At 39.2% G+C, this 26,981-nt stretch overlaps 1 protein-coding gene across 5 annotated transcripts in view; it reads left to right on the top strand.

The window, feature by feature from the left end:
* HIVEP2 (HIVEP zinc finger 2) overlaps positions 1–26,981 on the top strand; it is a 207,693-nt gene that overhangs the window by 95,970 nt on the left and 84,742 nt on the right. For all 5 annotated transcript variants that reach the window (XM_058735486.1, XM_058735483.1, XM_058735487.1 and 2 more), the window contains exon 2: positions 20,261–20,373. The gene's annotated coding sequence lies outside the window, so the exon portion shown is untranslated. The remainder of the gene's footprint in view (positions 1–20,260; positions 20,374–26,981) is intronic.

Genomic DNA, 26,981 nt, shown 5'->3' with positions numbered 1-26,981 from the left:
TTATTGCATTTTATGGTCGCCAAGCCAAGCATTTGGTCTGTGCGTTGAAGGATTTACGCTTGTCTGTTTGTATCAGACTTTACAGACTTTATCTCTTTAATAAGGTGATTACTCACGCTTCTCTATGGTGAAGCTTGTTTGCAGTGCTTGATCCAGGCAGTGTGCCTGGGCTTAGCAGTGCCCCCTGTCCAGCTGACTGCCCAGGCTGCTCCAAAAAAGGCAATCATCACAGCTATCGATTTTTGTAGCACATTGGTCACGTTAGCGTTCTCTGCCGTGAGAGGGAACTCAGCTCTTGGCATCTGTCTGCCTGTTCATTTTACCAGAAAAGTACTGCACATAGAGTCTTCGGTCTTTCAATGGCAGTAACAGGAGTTGAGAGCATTCTTTTCCCTCCTTTATCTTAGGGTGGCCTGGGGAGAGTCCTAGGTATAGCTAAGGGGGGAGCAGTAGGTGAGAGAGGGGAACAGGTGAGAAGGGCTCCTCTTTTTAACCCCTTGCTGTCTATTTCTCAGTGAAATAGGGTGAGAGTACCTGCCATTTCCCCCTTCCACAGCATGGGGCAAAAAGTAGTGAGACGGTGGTTGTCAAGAACTCTCAAGGGCAGATGGCAGGTGTTCTAAACAGTACTGGCTCTTACTGAAACAAAATAAGACCAAACAGAACACAAACCCAGAAAGCAAACGTGCTTTATCACAAGGCCTCATGTTCCAAACACATATTAAAATGCTGGTGTTTCTGCTGGAAAAACATAGCCCTGGGAAGCTGTGATAAGGTCGAAATGGCAGAAAAATAGATTTTTTTTTTTTAGTTCTACTTCTCCTTACATAGGCCCCCACAGTGGCATATTTTTAATGCATTTTCATATTCAGATTTTTAAAATCTTGAGGACAAGAAATATCATCTTGTACTTTTCACACTTGGGAGGGCCTGAGTATGTCTTTGACACTGTTACTTTTAAATAGCCACACTAAGCATGTGAACAGAAGCATGGCATAGAAATCTCAGGGGGCGGAGCGGGGAGGACACTCACGAAAACAGTGTCTGTTCTTAGTGAATGAAAACTGTCTCAGCAGACCATTCAGTCCTGCAGAGCAGCTCCCTAGAACTAGAATTAATTTGGGTCTCTACCCAATGGTTCTAAATACGTAAAGTATTTGTCCCGTACATGTAAAGGCTCCTCAAATTGGTGTTGTTGCTGCCTTCCCATTTTGCTCTTGTCTGCGATTTTTATTACAAAGACACAGTTAAAAACACACTGTACTCATGCTCTGTCCTTCCTAATGAGAAGACGGTGCTCGGGAGGTGATGGCTGTCTGTGCAGGAGGTCGTGGCTGACGAGGCCAGTGTGTAATGATTAGTCCTTTCCCTGCTGCGCACGCATGGAGATTGTTCCTTGATTTCTTGCAGTCATCACTTCTGATACAGCCTGGAGCCAAACGGAGACTTGCTCTGTCAGGCTTGGGACCATTTTTCGCTTTTGTTCAAAAAGGCTTCTCTTGTGGGACCGCTCACTGCCTGGGTCTGCTGTGTTCACAGACACCCCACGGTGGGAGCCCTCACCGTAGAGGGCTTCACAAGGTAACTCTTTCGCCAACTTTCTTTGGAGCAGCCCCCTTCTCGTTACCATCTAGGAAGAAAACGATCATGGCAGTGGGGATCGAGAGGGAGGCTGGAGATGACTAAGTCAAACTCTTTCTCTGTTCAGTTGAAGAAAGAGAGGACCAGAGAGAGGTTATGTCCCTTGTCCTGGTCATGGAACTACTTGTGCCCTGTTTAGTGAGTCTGCTTTCGGTCTTTGTCACACACCCAGCCCAGTAAAGGCTTTCCTGGGGGAGGTGATTGCTTTAACACTGGTGTGTGTCATAGGCATCTCTGGAGCTAGCTGACACACCTGGGTTGTGACTGGATGCTCAGTGAGGAGTCCAGCGGCTGTTTCTGGAAATGCTTAAGAAGCAGGATGTGGCATCAATGGCAGGGTTTACGTTCAGTAGGAGCCTGGACAGCACCCTGTTCTAGAAAGCTGCAGTTCAGTCCCGGTGATACCAAGTTTATGCCATACATACCCTTACTGCAACGCTCTCCACGTGTGGCTCTCTCGATTTCATTTTTTCAGTTAAAAATCAAATGTCATCCTCTGCTAATTCTGAAGAATGATGTTGATCGTTTCTAGAATTTCTTGTAGGTGACCCTGATTTGCACAATGGAGTTTGAGTGATAGAGTGATCTGCGGGATTTGGGGGCTATAATCATGTGTTTAGACACATCATGAGCACAAAAACAAATAACAAAGTTTACTGTAGCACAGTTATAGACTTAGAGGGTTTCTCAACTTGGTCTATTGAGATTTAGGGGTGGTTGATTCTTTGTTGTGGGGGGCTGCCCTGTGCATCGTAGGATATTAACCAGCATCAGGTGGTCTGTACGCTCCAGGTGATCATAGCGTCCCTCCCCGGATTTGATAACCAGAAATAGCCGCAGGCATTGGCCAGTGTCTCTTGGGGGACAGAATCACCCTGGTTGAGAACCTCTGTAGACCAGCAGTAAATCTGAGGAGCATTGCACATATGCTGGCCTGAAGCAGATTCTCATTTACAACATAAAGCTTGACTTTTAGAAGCCAGAGAAGGAAAGTAAGGATTGGGAGGGCTAAATCACCAAATGACGAATTTTCCTAATCCTAAATCACCAAATGACAAATTTTGATACAGTGAAAAACAGCCCAGACCAGGGGATTTCCCCTGCTGGCTTGTGGCAGGAATTCCCTTTCTCTTCCTCTTGCCCTCAGCTTTAGGACACTTCCTTTTCACCACACAGCCTGTGTCTGACTCACCTATTCTCAGGGTCATCTCTTATCTTCCGCTCTTCTCTCACCTCAGTTGCTACCAGTAACTGGACCACCATTGCTGCCTTTGCAAAAGCCGACTGCCACTGAGATTCTCCCTGCTGATGCCCCTGACCCATCACTGTGCCCCCGAAGAATGTGTCTTGCTGTTCTTATATTATTATTTACATCTCAGGGTTTTACCTAGACTTTTATGGCCCATGTAGGAAAAAGTGAGGAGTAGTTTCATATCTTATTGATTCAAGTCCTCAGTGTGACTGTTTTTTCTAATAAAAGCCATGATATATAAGGCAATACAGGTTCTGTAGTACTCTTACTACATCCCAGCCTTAGGCTAGCCTGGGATGCCAGTTACTATCTGTGACACTGGTTCTAGAGGGCTGCATTCCAAATTTCAAGCAGTAAGCATAAAAGTGAACTTTTGGAACGTGACTTAAGAAGGAGCCATTTTGGCCGGCTGGAAGATGAAGTTTAATTGTCCAGCTTGTGCCTATTCCAAGTGAGTTCTTCACCAAAGTCACAAGGAGACTCTCAAGGAGGCAGCTTAGACTCCCCCTTCCACTGGGACTTCCCACCCTAAGTCCCAGACTTGTAGGGCATACAAGCTGGGCAGACAAGGTTTGCTTCTCTGATGTGGGAAAAATAGACATCCGGCAGTCTACTGGGATTCCATTTGGACATGCTGTTGTATGTAATCTTTGCCAAATGGACTTAGTCTGCCAGAGTCTGCCAAAAGAGGAAAAGACAAACACCTTAATCTATGAACTAAGACACTAACTGAAGGAAATCGTAACAAAACAACTGGAATCTTAGCAGGTTCTAGAAAGAGTAAAAAAAAAAAAAAAAAAAGATACATGTTGTACAAGTATGCAATTAAACTAAGGGGAGTTTAGATTAATTAAAAGACAAGAAGAAATACCTTGCTTTTTGTTTCCACATCAAATAACAAATTTTTACCTCAAGTTTGTCAAAGATTGAGATGTTTATCACTTTGGACTAGAAAGGTCCAATGGAAAAGGCTGCTACTCCAAGACTTGACAGAGTCTTCCAATTCTGACAAATCCTATCTAGTTCCCCACCCCCCCCTTCTCTCTACATTTGTCAAATTGCACAGATTGGTGTGTTAGGCTCAGCGATAAAACTGTGTAAGCTAGAGTAAGAGAATGGTGGCCAGCGACTTCTTTTGGGAAGTTTCCAGATCACCTGTACTGATAATTTCCAAATTGGATTCTGGATGCTTTGGGACATTTACCAGTTTTGAGAGAAAGTATAGTTAGTGGTGGATTTAACATGTGTCTGTTTTAACCACCTGTATATTTGAGGCTTGAGATCACGACAAGATGGATGCTTACCTTTCGTATTTGAAATTGTGTACACTTAGAAGAGAGTTGCCTTTCTCAAATACGATTACGTGGATGCCATGATTACATGGCTTGTCTTTTGTTACAGGATCTACACAGTAGCAGTCTGTTTTCAATGTCTGTCCTTCCCTAGCCCCTAAGTTCTATGACGACAAGAACCACAGCTTTGGGAGTACCCAATTATTGTTCGTTGAATGAATAATTGAATACATGATGGGAAGAAAAAGAGTTCATCATGAACATTTTATAAGAAAAGCGTATTTTTTAATGGAAAAATTAAATAAAGACATTTCCTAATAACGAAGTGAAAACACAATTTAAAAGAATATCATGTAGTGAAGTTTTGTTTCTTTTTTTGGAAATCTGCGGCTTTTGTTTAAGAACAAAGAAATGCATTTTCTGGAGAAGGAGAACATGACATGCCCTCCAAAATTAATCTAGTGGAACATAGGCATATAAAGTCCTCCGAACCCATAAATTTTGGCCTTACTTTATAGTAATAAACACTTTTCAGTGCCAAAGTAAATTAGGACAATGATCTGGGTAAAAGAATACTCTTTGAGTTGTAGAAGAAAGATTTTTATTTTGTTGCCCAATTTAGAGCCGCGACCTTCATTCTAAGTGTGAAAGTGCTCTATCATTGCTGTAGACAGACCTGTTTGGCTCAGCTGAAACCATTCCATGTGGCTCAGTCATACCAGTATAGATAGCGAGTAATAGGAATTGTTCAATATATTACACTTCCTTTGGATTGGCACTGGTAGTTCATTTGCCAGGTTGAAATCATGAGTGGAGCTGAAAATTGAGGGCAAATAATTGCTGGGTAGCTTGGATTTCTTCAAAGCAAGCATCTTTTTATATTGCTACTATGTATATGTTTTCAAAAGCACTGGTGTTGAGTCAGACTCACTGGATTGAAAAAAAGCGTTTTCAGTCCTTGGTGTGAGGGAATGGATAAGTTCCTTAAACTTGAGGCCTTAAGTCCTCTGTAAGGGAGGTAATGTTAGTGCCTGCCTCATAAAGGATTTAATGAGAAGATACACATAAATCACGGAGCACTTTGCCAGAACACAAGGATTCAGTAAATGTTGATTATTTTTATCATTCTGTGTGATGATTGTTTCAGAGTCCATTACTATTTCTAGGTCGTTCATTTTCTTCGTGTTTTCAGTAGTAAGCTCAAACTTTTAAGCTTCCTTTTTATGGAAATCAGAGCAGTCTAAACAGAGTCTAGGCTGCCAGCTCTCTGCTACATCCATAAAGAAATGAGATAATGCTTGGTGTAGATGTGTGTGTCTAAATATGAGAGCCACAATCCTAAGTCTTGCCAGACTGAGGGCAGGTGGACCCCGCTCTTGGCCGGGAGTCAAATCCTATTACCAGACCTTACTTATTTCAGGCCTGATAAAGATACTTCCTCTGGGTGATTTTTTTTCCCCCTTACTTAAAACATAAAGACAAAGGGAGTTGGAAAACTTAAAAAAGAGTACGAAAGAACCTCTCATTTTTATATTCTCCAGAAACCAATTTGATAAATCATTTTTTTTTAAGTTCTAAAGCAGCACTTTTCCTTCAATTTTTCACCACAAAAATAAAACTGGGTTTTCAGTTATAACCCTACAACACAAACCATTACACTGTATAACTCCATTTTTTACTCGGTATAATTTCTTGTTTACTCTTTTCAATACAGGTATTTCCTTATCAGGAGACAAGGGGTAAAAGCCACTGGGGCACATGATACCAGCCTGAGCAGGAGTTAGTTACTAGGTGCTAAGTGTGTGAGAGGTCAGTGGAATCTTTAGGGTACCTCTTCAGGAATTTTCTTGGTACGCTCACTAATAACTTGTAATTACCAGGCTTAGGAATTGCCTCCTATCAAGATGGCTGAATCAAACGTTTAAAAGTTTCAGAAACAGGCTAGTTTGTGCCTCTTCTTTGTGTCGAGCAATTTCTTTAATCTTGCAGAATTTAAATTCGGTTTTGATATTTCCCACTGGAAGTTCTTATTATGGCATTGCTTTAAAATTTGCTTTCAAATAAGAGATTGAAATGGATGATCTATACAATTTTGTTCAGCTGGCAAATTCTACGATCAAAATTTACCTTTGCCTTTTAGAAGTTTTAGGATTTCTCCAGTGTTGTATGGTTTTTACTGGTTGCTCTTTGTCTCCCCAAATCAATAAAGCAACATCAGTAGTTAGTTAATTGTTGAGAATCTGAAATTTTCCTTTTTTAAAAAAATTGTTAATGTTTATTTATTTTTGAGAGAGACAGAGCATGAGCGGGAGAGGGGCAGAGAGAGAGGAAGACGCAGAATCCAAAGCAGGTTCCAGGCTCTGAGCTGTCAGCACAGAGCCCCATGCGGGGCTTGAATTCACGACCTTAAGATCATGACTTGAGCTGAAGTCGGACGCTTAACCAACTGAGCCACCCACGTGCCCTGAAATTTTACTTTAACTCAGTGAAGTCTTAATTATGTCTCTCCACTATGGCCAACATTTAATCCAGTCAAATATTGTTAGGATGGATACCCTTTGTCCCCCCAGGACCATAGCTATTAAAGGTCTCTCAACTTGGAAAATTAAACATGCTCACATATTTTACATTTTTATAGTAAACAAACTAGAACCAATAATCCTAATGGCTTTCTAGCTTCTACATTGCCTATCTCAAGTGCATCACAGTTTTGGCCACCTGCTTTAGAAAGGAATATCAGTGACCTCTTAATTCTGAAATTCAGTGAAACCTTTAGTCTTATTGGATCTACTGTTGATTTGTACTTGACTATGTTTATCATTTAATTTTTTTCTCTGCTTGGCCTTGTGACACTGTGACCTGTTACCCTACCCTGTTACCTTGTTCCCAGCCCCTTCTCACATTCCCTGTCTTTGTGGCTTTTCCCAAAGTGCAGCCATGGGCCTCTTCTCTCGGCAGCTTCCCAAACCGTGTACCCAGGCCTGTTGTTTTAAGTATCACTCTAAATGCTGATACTTCTAATGGCCTTCCAGACTGGGTTTTCAGCCCAGGTATCCTGTGGCTTCTATATCTATGTGTCTGCTTGGACAATTTCTACTTGAATGTTTCTAAGGGCATCTCAAATCTAGTTTGTTCTAAAACTGAATATGCTCTGTTTCCTCTCAAACTTGTTTTTCTCCTTGTTTAGGTTGGCAAGCTTCTGCTGATTACTCCAGATCCATTTCAAGTATATATCCACCCTCAACCCTTTCTTGACACTCACCCCTTGCTGGGGCCCTATTGTAATTTAAGCTACAGCACTTTTCATCCTGTGTGTAAATCAGGTATTCACTGAGGTCAGAAAACACATATGTGTACCTTCTGATAGTAAATGATTGCTGAGGGGCATCTGGCTGACCCAGTAGGTAGAGCATGCGACTCTTGATCTCAGCATTGTAAGTTCAAGCCCCACATTGAGGGGTAGAGATCACTTAAAGATAAAAATCTTTTTTTCAAAAAAGATTGTTGAATATGTCAACAGATGGCAGAAATAGTAAATTATAGATAACTGAGAAATGAAGCAAAATCTTTATTTCACCAGGCAGAAGAGTTTGTAAGTGGTTAGATATTAAAAAGATATTTTTAATAGTTTTATAAAAAGTGAAACCATCAGCTGTGTTGATTAGGTGTAGGCCCGGGGACTTGAGAGGGTAAAAGTGGCTTCTATTTCCTTCCTAGACTCATGGTTCACTTGGTTCTCGGACTTGGTTTGAATGGAGACCCATTCATGGAATTGCAACAGCAAGTGGTTTGTCCAGTGACTTTCCCAGCTATTTCAAAAAGCATCTAAATGCACAGAGCAGAACTCAGCTATCTGCTTGGGAGAATATTTAGGTGCAATTATGTCCTATATACCCTTCCTCCCAGGTATTCTACATTCCCAAATGGGGCTATGTGGGTCAAGATAAGGGAATGATGTGGCTTCTGTTTACTTAAGTAGGAAGTAGTGAAAAATCATGACTTCATTTATAGAGATAACCCCTGCTCCACCTTTCTCTCCCTCCCCGCTACACACAGATAAGATTGTATATCTGGGTGTGCCAGTCATACCCATTTACGATGATCTCTAAGCCCTTAGTATCAAGTTCATTCTTTGGTAATGGTACTGGTAACTTCGTCACATCGCACAGAAGGAACATTAGAAAAAATTAAACAAAAAAATTTTTTGACCTTTATTTATTACTGAGAGACAGAGAGACACAGAGCATGAGCAGGGGAGGGGCCAAGAGTTGGAGAGACCCAGAATCCGAGGCAGGCTCCTGGCTCCGAGCTGTCAGCACAGATCCTGACGCAGCACTCGAACTCACAGACCGCGAGATCATGACCTGAGCTGAAATCGGGACGCTTAACCGACTGAGCCACCCAGGCGCCCCAACATTAGAAAAATTTTATTATTGGAATCCTTATTTTGTTGGGAAGTAGCTTCTAACTAAATGCAGCAGGCATCCAGATACTATGTATAAATCCATGTTAACTTTAAAAATAAGTCTTAGCAGTGAAGACTGATCTATGACTGTCTTACATTTAAGGTTAAGTTCCCTGCACTAGGATGCTGGAGCATTTCAGAATTATGTAACCGTTTCCCTTTTGGCATTCATAAAAACAAGAAGCATGTTTCCAGAGGTCATCCCACATTGAGCAAAAATTTTAAATACATGACTAAAAATTCCATGTGGCTTTTTTAACACTAGAAACTTCACATAGATTTGTAATTTTGATGTATTTTGTAGTCTTATACTGGTTTGGTAGTCTTTTATCAGGAACAACAAACAAAACATCCTGTTTTTATAATATCCAGCATAAATCCCAGGGGAGTTATTACAGAAATAGCTAAGGTTCTTCCTATATCAGTTAGCAGCCTTTTTATTTCCATTATTTAATGTTTCTCTTCTCTTAGAAGTGTGACTAAAACAAAATCGATTTGTGTCTTCAGGCACTGAAGTCCTGCTAAGTGTTAATTGTCCAGGGTTTTTATAAAGGGCTTGAAGATAACACAAGAAAATGTAGGGCCTGACCCACGCACTAGGGCAAAGGTGACCATTTTAAATTGCAAATATTTGTAAAACTCTTCTTTTCTTCCTTATCATGGTTTCCTCTTTTTGAAACTTACCAGGATTACTTTGAGTGTTTGCTTATGTGAAAATATGTGAAAATTGAATAGAAAAGATATTTTCAAAGGGTTGTGATATGGTTTAAGGATGGTGAAACAGCCAGAATGATGATTCAGAAGCTGAAATTAGCTCTACATTTTGTGCAATCAAGTAAAACTCTGTACCTTGGCCTTCCCCCCACTGGATTAGCAAGGAGCTGGAAGCTGTTCCACCCCCAGCATGCCACTGTGGATGACACGTGGGGCCATGACAAACTGCTGCCTAATCGGGGCATGTGCTGCTGACAGGATAACCCTGAGGTACAGGGTGGATTAGAGTTGAGTGATCTCAACTCGTATTCATTTCCTCTGAAAGGAAAACTCACAAGGTCCTCTCTGTTCTAATGAGCATATATGCAGTGAGGATTCTCATGATGGTGCCCGTCACTCCAGTGGCCATGTTTGCCTTTGATGCTTGCTTCCCTGATGGGGCTCCAGGACATTGATAGCATTTATCCTGGGCTTTAGGAATCTCATTTTAAAACCACGGAAGGGAGAATGATTGGTTGCTTTTTCTTTTACTCTCTCACAGATTTTTTTTCCCTTAGTTGGTTTCCTGTAGGTTTTGGTGCAGAAAGCTCTACCACAAAGTGAGGAGGATAGAAGATGATCCTTGAATTCACTCCGTTTCTGTTGAGCAAGTGGTAAACTTTTCCACATACAGCCTCTCAGGTCCAAGAGCTGAGTCATGTTTGTGACTGGGAGTTTGATGCTTCTCACCTTCAGTTCTTGTTGCCCAAAATGAGGCGATAATGCTTTGTCCTGTCAAATAAACAAAACTGTCAGGTTATCATTAACATGGGTCGCCACTCTAATTAAACAGAACTGATGGGAACTATCTGGGAGGATCTTAGCAATGGAGCAGTGATGTTTGCATTTAAATGATCTTAATTACCCCTTAGACTTCATGCCCTAATAAGATGAACGGGAGAATGTCACATCTCACTTAGCTGTATTGTTTTAGACAGTGGCTGCAGGCTGAAAAGGACCAGAGTGCATTAACTTGCACTGTGGTGTCTGCTTTTGGAGACAGAAGGTTTGGGAATGTATTTTCTTTCCCTTTCTTTTTCTTTCTTTCTTTCTTTCTTTCTTTCTTTCTTTCTTTCTTTCTTTCTTTCTTTCTTTCTTTCTTTCAAGGAAATTAAATCACAGCCCTGACAGGAGAGGGTGAAATCTCTGAGCAGACCTCCCCAGTGCTTGGAATTTACAGACTTCTACCACGTCCCAGTTTGCTATTGTCCTAAGGCAACAAACTCCCCTGCTGCTCTTTGCGTCTTTGGCTGCTGGCCAGCCTCCCAGGGCCTCCAGCTTTGATGTGAGGAGCAGACTGTCCTCAGGCCAGGCTGTTGTTGCCCTGGCCTGGGCTTTACTCACCCAGAATGCCAGGAGGGATGTCCCGTCTCACAGTATACACTTCAACAGCTCTCGTCATCGTCACCGTCACAGTCACCGTCACTCCCAGGGCAGAGGGAGCCTGCCTTTGTGTCATCCACAAGTGGCTGCCTCCAGCTGCTCAGCTTTGCTTTGCTGGCTTTGGTGCTCCTGGTTGGTGGTGGGGGTGGAGGACTCTCGGCCTGGGGAAGGCACCGGCTCTGCCAGGTCGGCTGTCAGACTGCAGGGCCTCCTTGGCAGGGCTCAGGGGAACCGACCAGGCAAGTTGAACAGCTTCCTCTCGGGACGTTGCATCGACCTTCATTTGATCTAGGCCTGGCAGCCTGGTTAGTGAGGACGTAAATTCTGGCTGAGGAAGTCTTTCTTAACTGAACCTGTTTCCCACCATGGTTCCAGGCTTGCAGTTAGAGGTCTTTGCTGTTGTAAATTTAACTCCTGTGACTTCTGGTAGTATCTGTTGCTAATTCTAAAAACAGGTGTACCCATAAACACAGAAGACTATAATGATACATACCAAAGAAGTAAAAATGGCATTATGCCTTAACACTAATGAAAAGGGTAGATCCAGATGGGAGAGAAAGAAAGAGAGAGAGAGAGAGAGAGAGAGAGAGAAGGAATTTATCATTGATGAACTGTCTTCTGAAGGGCCAATTCAATTCAAATAGAAACTGCCTCAGAAAACTGAAAGCACACCATATCTTGTTCTGGTCTAGGTGCACTGTATCTTTATAGGGTTGGTAACAGCATTTCCCACAGAAGGGGTTTCTTGCTTCTATTCTAGTAAAACCCATTCCCCAAATACGTCTCTTTCCCAACCGTTATTTATTTATTTTTTCTTTATATGAAGTTTTACAAAGTCACAAGGTTGGTGGGTTTGTTGTTTTCCCTAATGAGAACACATTACATTTTTGGCAGTCAAGTATGAAAACGATTATTAGCTCTTTTTTGCAGGAGTTGGGGAATGCAGCCTGCATGATGCCATGACCTAGTTAGGGGAGGACACCTGAAAACGTTCAGAGTAGAAAGAGGAAGACATTTGTAGAAGACAAACTTCACGGTCTTTTTAGGGCATGAGTGTTGGCATTCTGTTTAGTGTTTTGCAAGCCATTCATGAGTAATGATTTAGTGTGCTCGTAGTAATATCTTTTTCTGGTTGGTAAAGAGTGCTTGTATGTGTGTGTGTATCAGAGTGGGCATTTGGTAAGTCCATTGGTTCATCCTGATACTAGAGCCTTATTTAGCACAGCTATAGTGATGCATTTAACGTCACTTTAACTTTCAAGTCTAGATACTTTGAAATTGCAGACTTTTGCCATAATCCATTCCTAAATTACATCTTCCAGCAAACACAGGGAGGTTTCGTAGGCAGGAACCGGTAAGGGAGAGGGGTGCTGGTAAACCAGAGTTATGGCATTTCACATTAATAGGAAATGCAATATTTGCCAGTATTCCATATGTCATTTCTCACTGCTTACAATAAAGTGACGTTGGTAGTTCCAAAGATGGAACTGGAGGTCAGTAAGATTGTTGACCTGTTCTGGGAATGCTAGAATGTACCGTTTCTCCTTCAAACACTTCCCTTCCCTCCTGCAGGTTATAGGTACCACCTCTCCCTGTAATTTCCTTTTCAGTAAATAAAGTTTAGAGATTGAGTTTTCAAGTTTATAGTGACCTTTGCAATCTTCTGGTTTCTTTCTTTCTTTCTTTCTTTCTTTCTTTCTTTCTTTCTTTCTTTCTTTCTTTCTTTTCTGTTAAATCCACTGGACAATATATCGAACATATTGTAGGTTGACAGGAAAAAAACTTTCTAAGGAGATTTAAAAACCAACTAAGGTATAATTCATTAATAATTTCATTCTGTTTCTGGATGTGTTTTCTTTCCCATTGTCAGCCAGTGTGGGAGGAAAGGGAAGAATAATGCCGGAGCTGAGGGTGTGTGTGGGTATGTGTCATCTAAAAGTATTTTATAGAAAAAAAAAGTGTTTATTTTTATAATAAAAGTAAAATTCAGTGCTCCAAATCACAGAAGTCTCTTAATTCTATTGTAGTGAAAAGTTATATTCCAGTGCTTTTAAAATTGTTAATCATTAGAGACATATGTTAATCAAAAGCATACATATCATATGCATACATATGCATAAATATATATATATAAAAATGGTAATTTTGTGCTACCAGGCTTAAGCCTAAAATGTCATTAATAATACTGTTGCTGTTGCCAGTGGAGAAAATTTGCATAAGATTAAGGCACATGTACCCATTTCTTTATTCCCTGGAATAGCATTATAATTCCCAAACTTACAAAAAAAATTTTTTTTTTGAGAGAGAGAGAGAGAGAGAGAGAGAGAGAGTGCGAGTGGGGGAGGGGGCAGAGGGAGAGAAAGAGAGACAGAATCTTAAGCAGGCTTCACACTCAGCATGGAACCAGGTGCAAGGCTCGATCCCATGACCCTGATGCAATGACCTGAGCCGAAATTAAAGGTTGGACACTCAACCCACTGAGCCACCCAGGCGCCCCCAAACTTACAAATTTTAAACAAAGTCAGAAGTTCCCTTCACCTAGTTAGAAGTGAATTCAGGTTAAAATTTCAAATGATAATATCTGCATCTACAAAGCAGTTTTCTCTTTTTGGAACTCTCAGTGTCCCTTCCAACATTGCCTCTTCTGGTCCCCTGCTCTCTCCCTGTCACCACCACCCTGAACCTGGGGCTTGATCAAGTCCAGCCTGATCTGGGAAGCCATTTGCCACTCTTCTAAACCCTACAGAACTCTTCCTGTTCTCAACTTCTGTTATACTTGGAATCATTACCACACATTTTGACATTCAGCACTTAATTTTTTAAAATAATTTTTAATTGTTGACTCAGGGCTTTGTTATTGTGTACTTTGTTATTTCTTAAACAGCTAGAACAATGGTAGATACCTTGCAAATGTGCTTTTATTTTTTTTAAGTTTTAATTTTTTTAAAGTTTATTTATTTATTTTGAGAGAGAGAGAGAGCATGCAAGCAAGCAGGGAGAGGGGCAGAAAGAGAGGGGGAGAGAGAATCTCAGGTAGGCTCTATGCTATCAGTGTGGAGCCTGATGTTGGGCTCGATCCCACGAACCCTAAGATCATGACCTGAGCTGAAACCAGGAGTTGGTCTCTTTACCGACTGAGCCACCCAGGCACCCCACCTTGTAAATGTTCTTAATTGATTGTTGTTTCTCTTGTGTGGCTGGTGGTAAACGGTTATTACAGACTAGAACCGCTCTTCTGAAAATGTGCACCTCAGACCAGCACATGAGCATCACCAGAGAACTCCCAAAAGTTGGACCCCATCCAGACCAATAGAATCAGAATTCACATTTTAACAAACTTCTCTGGTGACTCATAAGCATGTTAAAATTTTAAAAGCATTGTCGAGGGGCGCCTGGGTGGCTGAGTGGGTTAAGCATCTGACTTTGGCTCAGGTCATGATCTCAGGGTTTGTGGGTTCGAGCCCCACATCAGCTCTGTGTTGACAGCTTAGAGGCCTGGAGCCTGCTTTGGATTCTGTGTCTCCCTCTATCTCTGCCCCTCCCCTGCTTTCATTGTCTCTCTCTCTCCCTCTCTCTCTCTCTCTCTTTCAAAACTAAATAATAAAACATTTAAAAAAAAAAACATTGTAGAGGAAGGTTTCTCTTCCTCGGAGGGGTAGAGACCCCAGGAACCTTCAACTCTCCCTTTTGTCAGTGTTGTATTGTGGTCATTTAGTATCTGGCTGTATTAGGGTGAAACTGCCTGTCTTACAATAACAATGAGGTTGGAAATTTATTCCTTACATAGAAACTGCAACCTTTAAAAGTGACCAGAGTATTAAGACTGTATTTATATTCTGATTCAAGACAACTTTAGATCTAAATCATTAAAATCCCTTTACCTGGCTTCTTTCAAAATTCTCCTACTGAAGAGCAAAAAGTATATGATTTCCTTTTCCTTTTCCTTAGTTTTCCCTTTTTTTTTTTCTTTTTACACTTGAAGTGCTTACACCCACTCAGCTTGCTATTTTGAACTCTGGGAAAGAAAATTTGTGGGCATCTTGCAGTCTTTCAGGAAACAAGGCTTAGATTAAATATTTGCCACATTTTCTATGTGTTTCTTTCTTCAGGAAATTGGAGGAGCACATCACTCATGCTTTCAGCCAACCTGACACATAGTATGACGTTCACAGTGTGGATGGAAAATAGCTTCTGTCCTTATTTGCCTACCTTCGCACAGATATTCCTGGTGTTTCCCCTCCCATTCTTCTATTTGTCTTTCCTTCCTTTTCACTATGGTGTCTAGAATTCTTCAGGTACTCATACATTTTATAAAATACAAGATTCCTTGAGAGTCCCCAGGTTTGGTATATCAAGGAAGAGGAATAACACTTGGACATCATTAAACGTTTGACAATATGTAGAGTATTCTTAGTCAAATTTGAGTTTAAAAGATTAATATAATTTAAGTTAGGTGCAGTTCATTGTTGGTTTTGCTTTACCTTTGAACCTAGTTCACAGCAGAAATGAGAGACATTGGGATCCGAGATAGAGGAACATACTAGGTATCTCAGCCCTTCAGCTATGTTTTAAATGAATTCAGGGCTGCGTCTTGTGGATATACCAAGAAAATAATATGATTGGAATATGATTGGGGTGGTTGTGTCGTTTATACACAGTGTAATCTCATCTTTGTTGAGGCAATTAAGATGTTTTATTTAAGCTAGAACTTACAACACTTTTCTGTTTAATCAGCGTTTGCCTACTTGTAAAGAATATTATTCAGAGGATCTGGTGACACAATTCAGTTGCTGGACTTGAGGAATTCAGTGTTTCCAAGCAAGTGAAATGGAAATGAGGAAAGACACAGAACCAAGAGTCTTTCAGAATGCAAATGATTATTGAATGTGAAAAATGTAATAAACATAGAAATGCACCATAATACACTGTTTTTGACATGGCAGAACAAAATATTGAAAGGATGCCTCTATATATGATTCAACACAATTCTATTCAAACTTTTAATGGGATTTTTTTGGGTATGGCTGAATGTGGAGGGCAAATATTACACTTAATCAAATAATATAATCAGGGAAAAAAGGGTAAGAGTTTTGCAGGTATATGTGTGCACTTAAGGAAATATCAAGGAGCATTTGAAAAAAAGAGAGCAAAACTAGAAATCTTGCCCTACTGTAGATTCAAATAGACTGTAAAACAACAACGGTAATTAAAACCGCCCAACACATTAACAGCAAGTTCATAAGGTAATGTCACTCACATTATATGTACTCAGTCTGAACAAAGGTTCCAATTTAAATATGTAAATCAGTGTAACAAAATGGGAAGCCCATCATGGATCCATTATGAGACAATACAGAGTTAAAATATAACATAGCAAGCTTAGTAAATAGTACTGTGGATAACTTGGAGTTTGTCAAAAATATTTGAGTATGTACTTCCTGCTGTGGATCCAAATACATGCCAGATATATTAAACGGTTAAAGATCTAAAAATAAATAAACTTACGGAACAGTTTGTAGAAAAGTTAATATATGCATCATGTTAAAGGGTCATTTAAATTCACAGGAAAAAATAGGACCAAAAAGTAGTCAAATTATATGAATAGAGGTAATTTTTACATTAAAAATGAGAGACAATGAAATTGTTTTTACATGAGAGAATGATTACAGTCATCATTAACATAAAAAGGCAACCCGAAAGTACCATTTTACATTAAATAAACCACCAAAGAATTTAGTCATATAAAAACATGAGGTTTGGTGGAAATGCAATGTTCAGATATCGTTGGTAGTTTCGTAGGTGATTTCAGTCTCTTGGAATCAACATGGCTATAAATGTGAAGTCCATAAAAATACTCATACTCTTTGATTTGATAATATTATTTCTGTTACTATCTTAAGGATGAGTAGTATCTCTAGTGTTAAAAATAAACAAGAACATCTTTAATGTTCTTGCATATAGGAATGGTTAAGGAAATGACTAAGTGTGCTGACTATGAAATATTATGTGGCTACTAAAAATGAAAACTATATGAATTACATGAAAATGTAGAACATGTGTATCAAATAATAAATGAAAAAAAGTTAGAATGCATTGTTGTTATATGTGTGTTATGAGAACATCTATGTGAAAATATGCTTATAGGGACAAATAAATACTAGATTAAAATTTTTAAAAATGAAAATAATTATGTTTGGGTGATGGGATTAAGAGGGTTGTAGTTTTGTTTTTTTTTCTTTTTTTTTTTTTTGGTTATAAATGTCTTCAATGTCATTATGTATTTCTAAAGAAAAATAATATAAATGACTAAGTAGGGCAGCTGTACTAACTCTGGCTGTTAGGGCACTGCTTCCCAAATGTTATTTTGAAACTCTGCCAAAATATGCCAAGAGGTTTTGGGTCTCTAACAGTTCAGTTATTCTGTTTCTTTATTCTCCGTGGCCAGGTTTTTACTAGATTTACAAAGAAGCACGTTACTTCTAACCGTGATGCAGAGGGTGGTGTGGAGCCGGTGGTATTTGCTGACCTGTTCCCACTCACTTTGCACTCGTGGCCTTCTGCATTTCCTTCTCATCCTAAACTGGGAAGCATCTTTAGTATCATTGGTGCTCAGAGAAGCTCAATGATGTAAAGGGAAAATAGTGGAATAGTAGTCAGGAAGTCTGCCTTCTAGTTGCATGACCTTGGGCAAATGACTGTGACCTTCTGAGTCTCAGTCTCATCATCAATAGAAGGAGGGTGTTTGATGACCTCCTCTGGACCTGGATTAAGGATATGTCCAGAGGTATAAAGACATCAAAGTTCCCAACCTTATTCCAGGGTGCCAAGTGCTACTCAACGACACGTTTACTATGTCCATTGTTGCAGCAGCATGGATGGTGAAAGCGCTCTCACGGAGTGGTCTGGTCAACTCAGAGAGCATGATTCCTCTATACTACGTGGGGTAAATCATTAAGCTAGAGAAAGTCACTTCGGTTCAGCATTGTGGCTACATCTGATTTAGTATATATAAATGTAGGCCAATCGGTAACAAGCATGATCAACTATTAGCTAATGACAAATTATTCGATTGTTTAGACTACATAACTGACTGTACCACACAGTTTCAGATGCATTTAGATTTTCTGATGAAGCCAAAATACCGCAGACTGAGGTGTTTTGTTTTGTTTTTTCCTTTTTCCTCCTGTGTTGAGGCAGGCAATAAAAACAAATTGAAGGTAAGAAGGTTTAGATTCAACTGCTTTCATCAGGTTATAAAATTATTTTAGGCTCTGCACTACTGTGTGGTATAGAAATTGTAGGGAACTTATTGTGGTATCTTAGGTGTCATTGCTCATTTCTAACGAAGTGAACATTTCTAAAGAATGTTGTATTGTGGTTTGTACACATGAGGCTCACCTGTTATGCAGGCAACAGATCTGTATCTTCTGTGCTAATTAGGAACAGTCATTCATCTGAATCATCCATACAGATGACTAATATATTTTGTACTTAACTGCTTGTGAGGTTTGATATGAGGTACCATACATTAGTAATATCAACACTGAAATATTCCTAAGTAATTTGAAATCATAGACCACTCCAATAAGCATAGTCAGATTAAAACGACAACATACTTGCTGTACTATAGATGTAAGACCTTTTGAGATACTGGCTTAATGACTGGCCACGCTCAAGTCATTTAAGTCCCTTTATGGGGCAAGAACTACATGTTAAGAGAACAGTACGCTAAGAAATAAGCAAGCACAGAAAGGTGATGGTAGATCTAAACTTTGGTACAGGTCAATTTCACTTATGTTGACAAATCAGCGAGAAAAGGATTCCTAAGAATCTTCAAGTCATTTTGCATCGTGAGGGGAAGCGCCCTCACGCTTTCTTGGAAAATGACTAACATAAGGCTATAAGTTGCTAAACAGTGTACTAGCCCAAAGCCATCATGGCAAGAATTCAGAGGTGACACTATAAAGCCATCTTCTGAACATTATTTGAAACAGCCTTGGCAACTTCCATAAAGGCCTAGAAAAGTACAAAAATATTTTCACAGCTCTAGATATTCAAGTGTGAGAAATGTGTGTGTTGTACCATTTGCAGCTCCTTTAGGTGCTTATATTTGTTGATCCAGGATAATTTAAAATAACCAAACCGTTTGACTTTTATCTTGTCATATTTATGGCAAGAACCCTAGCATAATAATCAAGACTGTTTGTCTCTGTGAATGAAGAAGTCTTTTGAGATCATATCCATCTCAATTTTGTAGATAATTATTTCTTGAACAGCAGTAAGTCTAGAATCTAGACATTGGATTGTCTTGGAAGTGAAAATGTATTTCCAGTGATTGCTGTGGATTTCTACTTAGTATGTATAATTATTGCTATTTGTCTTCTCCACTGTTAGGAATGTTTTTGGTTTGTTCTGGGTTAGGTTTATTTTTGAGCATCTACCTTCTAATAGTGGATAGCAAATCTGTATCAACCTTTATTAAATACTGAGATGAGCTCAATTAATTTCACTAATAGGTGTGGTGGGATTAGTGGAGTGGCAATATGTAGCTAATTCCACATTGCATAATAAAAAATCATGTGCTTATGGCTTTGGAATAGGTTTTTGAATTTTCACGTGGATATGGTTGGATTTGATGTTCTGGGACTTTAAAACATACTAAATCTATCTTGGGGAGACTTGATTCGGGAGTAGCTGGACGCTGTCCAATTTTGTAATCTCACTCTTCTGCTCAGCCTTCCAGCATCCCATTTATTTTAGGCTCTCATCAGTTGAGATATAGCTTGCTTTCTCTCAAACTTACTCTTGGAACTGAAATACTAGTTTAATATTCGGGCTTCAGAAAAGGTGTGTCTGCCGGTAAAGAAAATGGAATTAAATGATATTATTTATAAACCATAAGCTGTTTATGGGTCTTTAGGAGAATAAACACTCTCTGTGGGAGACGAGGTATAACCTTCGAAGAATGATTTGGAAATTCATGCATGCCAGTGCATTCTCTCCAAATGATCTATCTAGGTATTAGTTTATATTCCTCAATAAAGATTATGTGTAACTAGAGTTTAACTGTTTTAAGGAATAGCAGCCTACGCATTTTAATTGCATCAGTAAATTAATAAGAATCAATGAGCCAAATCCCAAAGCAATCGGTTGCCATCTAATTTTACATATCCTAACTTGCATTATATAGTCATTGTTTCTGTGTGTCAATCAGCACTGACAATAAAGTCTCTGCTCTCACATTTATTGTGTTATTTTATTGTTTTCTCTATGCTTGCATATTCATTTTATCCAAAACTGGTAAATTTCAGTTGGCAGATGCTTTTGTTGTTTTATACTTTTAAGCAGTACAGTAACTTGGGAGAGGATTTAACAGTAATCTTGATCTGATTTCTGTGTTGTTAATGTATTGATCCTATGCTACTCTGGCTTAAACGTTATTTGTTTTTCTTTTTGTTTTCCTTTCCTCATTAGGTGGAGTCTTTGAATTTTTAAAAAGACAATGGTAATCAGATTGACTTGAAAAATTAAGTGAATTGACTTGGTTGGAACACTCTTTTACCGATTCAGTAACATTCAGCTGCTGGGTAAGTGGAGTCAAGTTCTTTTTATATGGTTTGATTTCAGAATTTCTGAAAAGATCTTTCAAGCAAAATATTAAGCTTTATGTGAAACTTAGGCAGTAATGATTTGAGGCCCTTACTACCCGTGAAAGATGTCTGGGATGCTATCTAAATGAACATGTTTGCAAGTTTTTACAATATTTCTGGAAATATCCCAGTTAGAAAGATGAGAAGATTAGAAAATGTGGTCATTGATAGCTGGGAACATATCCTTTTATTTACTATTTTTTTCTTATTTTTGTTTTGTTTTTAAAGTTTGCTTATTTATTTTGAGAGAGAGAGAGAAGGGGAGGGCAGTGAGAGAGAGGGAGAGAGGGAATCCCAGGCAGGCTCTGTGCTGACACAGAGCCCAATCTCATGAACTGTGAGATCATGACCTTAGGCAAAACCAAGAGTCGGACACTTAACTGACTGAGCCACCCGGGCACCCCCATTTACTCTTTTAATAATTATTTGCTTATTAAGAATCTTGGGGTCATATAAGAATATCGGATTTTACCGTTAGTGAGGTATTTATGTATAATTTTATTATATTGCCTCAGATTCTAATCTAAAGCCTGCTGAACATTTTGAGTAAATTAGCATCTCTCCTTATGTTAAGCCGTTCTCATTTTACAGAAAGTTTGATTTCTGTGATAAGAATAGAAACCTTAAAGTCTTACTCAAATCAACGTCCTCATCGCACTGTGAATCTGTGGAAAACTCTTGAGGTGGAGAAGTCCTCACCAAGAGGAGTTTAGGCTCTTAGCAAATTACTGGTGTTGCCAAGACAGAATTTAGTGGGAACAGGACTTTGGCTACTGCTAAAATGTCAGCATAGTAAAACCTGCTCTGTCAAACAGATTTTTGGCATCAGAAGTCTAAATGATACTGATTTTAAGGTTCGGCTATTTTATTTTATTTTATTTTTTTAATCCAGGCAAACTCATGTTTTAATTAACCCTTTGCACAGTAACAGAACATTTGGAAAAATATTTGTATTTCTAGTCCAGGTCATGAGATTTGAGGTTCTGATATTTTAAATTTTATGCTAAACTGTGTGGCTTGTTATTAATTTTCCTCTGAATAAATGGAGGCTATGTAAAAACCTGAGGGATGATAATGAATAAGAGAGAAGAGCATCTAGCCATTTGGGGAGCAGTGTTCAAAACCAAACTAACAGTGTCTGCTTCACCTATGGGCATCTTAAGACATGCTGAGGTCACGTGGTTTTTCAGGGATACTGCTGCATAATTTATATGATGCCAACAACTGCTTTAGGGTTGTCTAAAATAATCTCCCATGAGACAACTGCCCTGGAGCTTGATTTGTTTAGTGTGGCTTTTGCGTATTCAACGAGTATGGAAATACCAAGCGCAGAAACCTTGGGACATCTTTCAATTTTGCCTGTAAGGCTCATGACCCAAGATTCATTTGTGACCAATAATTTCCATCGTTATGGGCACGTGAGATGCTACTCAGAAAAAATATTTTGGATAATTAAAGGGATGTAAGGCAGTTAGATGAAAAACTCATTAGGAAGAGAAGTGTTAAAAAAATTTCAAGAGCCAAACCTTAATTCTTCAACAGCTGTGATAGATGTTACAAAATGAAAGCTAATATTGTGCACCACTAACCTAAATGTTTTTGTCTGCCACATTTAATTTTCTATGTACTCACAAGGTTGGCCTTTACAGTTATTCCCAAAGTACCCCATGGCGTTACAGTTAAATTTCAGTTGGTGGGACCTAACCTAAGAGATGTTTGGGAGACTGTACCGATTATGTTCCATACGTGCTACCTGAGAATGGACGTGGTGTGGACATTGAATATAGTTGGCCTTCTCCTTATTTATTACACTGTGAGTTCTGGGAGCCTTTGCTTAAAAGTCAGCTCATTGGAATCACTCTGTTTTAAAATAATTTTTTTTTTAGTTAAGTAAATTTATAAGATTATGTGAGGATTAAACTCCTGGCAGGTGGTAGGGGCTCAATAACTAGTAGTGATTATGATCATGATTAGTAGTGGTAATGGTAGTTATAATCATTATTTAAACATAATACGTAACGTCTTATTAACCATGTGACTGATTCTTTAGGCTGTCATTGAGGACAAAACGCATAGAGATAAGTACATTTTCTCAAACCAAATACTTCCTTTGGTAAGGAAACACTTCATATGAAATTGGTGTGTTTCTTTTAAGATGTCCGTGTTGTATATAATCAGCAATCTGTCCATGACTTTATCTGTGAACCTGGCCTTGTCCATGAGCCCAAGTGAGGATATATAATGATACATATAAATGATACATCTAAAAAATTTGCTACCCCAAATTGGCAGTAGATAGAAAACCGTTACTAAGACAAGAAAGGGAAACCCTCACCATTAGAGTGACCATTCTTTCATGACACTTTTTGTAAAATATGGTAAAAACAGATGGCTTTATCTTTTAATCAATAATACTGCTCTTCATTCATTGCCAGTTTCTTTTGCGAAGCCAGTTCTTTCGACCGGTCTTGAAATTATTCATTTTAAAAGTAATATTAGCTGACCTATGGTCCTTTAACAATATGCTCAGATTGATATTTTTTCATTGCATTAGATGTAATTATTTAAGAACTATGTAAGTGACATGTCTTCTTTAAGCTGAGGAAAGGTAAGAAGGAAGGTGAAAATTATTAATATGTTCCATGAGTTGGGCTCTGTGCTATAGGTGCTTAATCTTTTTAAAGTGAAAATGAAGAATACCATAATCACTTGAGGAAATTGCATTTCAGAGCAGTAATTACTTAGCTGAGAGTTACATAGTTATTATAGTTAGTAATTTTGGGAGTCGGAAGTTGTTGAAATCCAAATTTAATTTACAAATAATAAAATAAATAAGTCAGTCAGAGAAGGACGGATATTGTGTTTTCACTCATATGTGGATCTTGAGAAACTAAACAGAAGACCATGGGGGATGGGGAGGGGGGATATAGATAGAAACAGAGAGGGAGGGAGGCAAACCACAAGAGATTCTTAAATACAGAGAACAAACTGAAGGGGGGTGGGGGAAAGGGAAAATGGGTGATGGGCATTGAGGAAGGCGCTTGTTGGGATGAGCACTGGGTGTTGTATGTAAGCTAATTTGACAATAAATGATATTAAAAAATAAAAGTAAAAATAAATAAATTTAAAAAATATATATGTCATTACTTACACAAATATGGAAAATACAAGTGAGGAAAACTTTTAATCCATTCTCTCTGGACTCATTTTAGCAGATTTTATAAAGATCTGATGAAGTTGCACATTAGATCTACTCTGTGCTCTCTATGGGTTTGGTATAATTTTTCCTGCTGTCACGTAGAATTCAGAGTGGACCCTTGAGCTTCAGTGTGTTGTGGCCTTCAAAATGTTTCCTTTTAGGTAGGGTCATTTTTATAGCTTTTCAGATGCATACAACTCTTCTGTTTGGGTCCTTTATGTTTTAAGGTAACTGAAGAAGGTATCGGTACTTATGAATGAGTATTACCAAAATGATATGAAGCCTATACTCAGTCCCTGCTCACCATGACTGCTGTTTCTTTTGCCGTTATAGCCTGTGTGAATGGAGTCCGTTACTGTTAGCTTCTTGGACTACATGGTTTTTCATTTTTCCAAAATTATTTTCTTCCACTGTTTACACAGCCTGATGCTGCCTGCTTTTTTTTTTTTTAAGTTAATTTATTTATTTATTTTGAGAAGGAGAGAGACAGTGCACATGGGGGAGTTGCAGAGAGAGAGGGAGACAGAGAATCCCAAGGTGACTCCGCACAGTCAGCACCGAGCCCGAAGCGGGGCTTGAACTCACAAACCCAGAGATCATGACCTGATCCGAACCAAGAGTCTGACACTTAACCGACTGAGCTACCCAGGTGCCCCTTTCCTGCCTTGTTTTTCAGGCATCTCACTTGGCTCTACCTTCACTCATTCCCACATTCAGTACCTTACCCCTTCATTTATTCGTCGTTCAATCAACAAGCATTAATTAAGTCAGTAGTATGAACAAAGCACATTTTTTTCCCCATTGAACATTTTTTAAGCATCCAAAAACTGAGGGTTGCTTCTATATCATTTCATAGTATTCCCTCCTGCCTATCCGTCTTCTTGTCTCCTTACTTTAGATCACAGTGAAGGATGTTTATAGGTGGTAAATCTCTCATCTTTTACTTTCCACACAAAAACCTACACAATAGTATTTAGTAATTAATTAGTTTCCTTGTTTCTCTCATGATGTGAATTACCATTTGTGTAATACTGTACAGTTTACAAATGGCTTCCATGGTACATTATCTCGCTTTAGACAATAACTGTTATGTAGCTATTACTCACATTTTATTCTGTGTCTGAGGAAACGGAGGCTCAGGGAGTTACAACTAAGTGATTTGCTCAAAGTCACAGCACTAGTGAGCCATATGACCAGACTTTAACCCTAGGTCCTGCAACTTTAGATAGCATGTCACTTGCTGCCTGGTCACCGGTTTAGTTGACTACCAGTGTTCAAATATTGGAGCTTTGCTGATACAGTCACTATGTTTTGTTCAGTATGAATCAAATACAGAAATAGAAGCTACATTGAAGTTTTAGCGAAGAATCAGGTCTCGTAGAAAATCTTGGAGGCAGTGTACCTTTCCTTTCTTTGATCATACTAACTGTTAAATTCACCCAGTGACTCCCCTGCCCTAAGAATCTCACAAACTCCAAGCAACATCCTTAGACCTCAAGAATGGCCCTTGGAATTCTGATTCTCTTGGATAGTTTACATAAAAATTTGCTAATTGGATATTGAACAAAACCACTCACTGAGAGATCTTTAGTTTTGAACCTGATATCACATTGACTTCTCATCCATGAATTGTCCAAAGACAAATTGACTTTGTGCTTTCTGCCTCATCTCTTACTTGCATTATTGGTTATTGGTTAATTACGCTTTACTGATATCAGAATCTGGCCAATTCTTTTATTTTAGTCTTATTTATTTAGTATATGAGCATTATTCATCTTCATGTTTTACTTCATTTCCCTCTCAATCCCCTTAATATTTTATACTTCTCTCATGTCACTTTTTGTATGTATTTTTGTGCTTTACATTAAAGTGATTTCTGTGAAGTTTTTTTCTCTCACACACCGTGCTATCAGCTGCTTGAAGGCAAAGGCTGTGTCTTTATTTTGTTGGTTTCCTGTTCAGCCTTGAAAATGGTGATTGAAAAAAACAGTAGATATTCAATAAATATTTGTTTAATTTAATAAAAATATTCGGCTGTGGGTTTTCTTTTCAAATTCCTTTTGGGGACTGCAAATTTATAACTGGCTTTAGTCATATCAGTGAGATGAATCAGCAAGTCTGATACTTATTAACTATCCAGAGCAGAGCCATAAGAATAAATTTATGTGTATTTTAGTGATCTTTCTGAATACAAAAAAAAAATCTTCTCTATGTTAATGGCAACACTCTCTCCCACAAATAAAATAAAACAAAAACCCCTTTATTCCCTTGACAAGGATATTTTATTGTATTTGTCTTGACCATGGGAATAAAAACAACTGATCTCTGAAAAAATCTAATGAGATAACATAAAACATGGCTTCTAAACTAGAGGCTTCCTGGGAGATACAGGTGTAAACATAGTGTGAATGTGGGGCACCATTGCTGTGGTGGTGGGAAGGCCCTGAACAGGTTTGAGTGGAAGAGAGACACAATCAGAGTTGTTGCACATGAGGAAGATGAATCCAGCTAGCTTGTGCTGGATGGTGTGGTGGGTAGAGATGGGGGGTGGGGTGCATAGCAGTAAGAGTCTCTGAAAGCATTGAAGCCACTTAGGAGGTACTTACATTAATTCATACAAGAGCTATCACCTCATGTTGTGCCCTTTATGTCTCCTCCCTCATACCACAGATGAAAGTACTTTGAGAAAACTTTAGTGAACACTTGAGCCTAGGTTCAGGGGGTTCTTTCCGACTTCTCCAATCTCTTCCTTGGTTTCTGACTTCTCGGGTATGATTATGGTGCCCTTGTGCCTACTTGCAGCTTAAATTGTTTTTCCTAAGACCCTCCTCACTTCCACAGGTCACTGCCTCTGGTAATTATCCCTGGATTACATACCGGAGGACACCATGCTTAGACCTGTCCTTTGGAAATTTGCCAGTTGGACCCAGAGTACCTTCTGATCAGATCTTTTGCATTGGGATTTCAGGCAGGTGCGCACGGTCTGCCCTGGAGTGGTAGGAATAAGGATTGACAGGACACAGATAATATAAGCCAGAGTATGCTGGAAGCCAACGTAGGACTGCCTGCCTGATTGGGTATAGGAGGTGTGTGTGTGTATGTGTGTGTGCGCGTGTGTGTGCGCGCACTACTCCCCTACTACTCTGGGAGTAGGGGAACAGGAGGAAGTTGTCAATGATGGCACTAGGCTTTGAGCCTGGGAGTTCAAATATTACTCTTAATAGGAAAAGAGAAGTAAAGAGAAACTGGTTTCCGTAACAGGGTGATGAACTTGAATGTATACTAGTTGGGTTTGAGATAAATGTAGATAAAAAGCATATGTTTCTTACTACTTGACTTTTCTTTT

Source organism: Neofelis nebulosa, chromosome 6 (assembly GCF_028018385.1).
Source record: "Neofelis nebulosa isolate mNeoNeb1 chromosome 6, mNeoNeb1.pri, whole genome shotgun sequence".
Lineage (NCBI taxonomy): Eukaryota > Metazoa > Chordata > Mammalia > Carnivora > Felidae > Neofelis > Neofelis nebulosa.
This window is presented reverse-complemented; position numbering and strand designations above follow the sequence as displayed.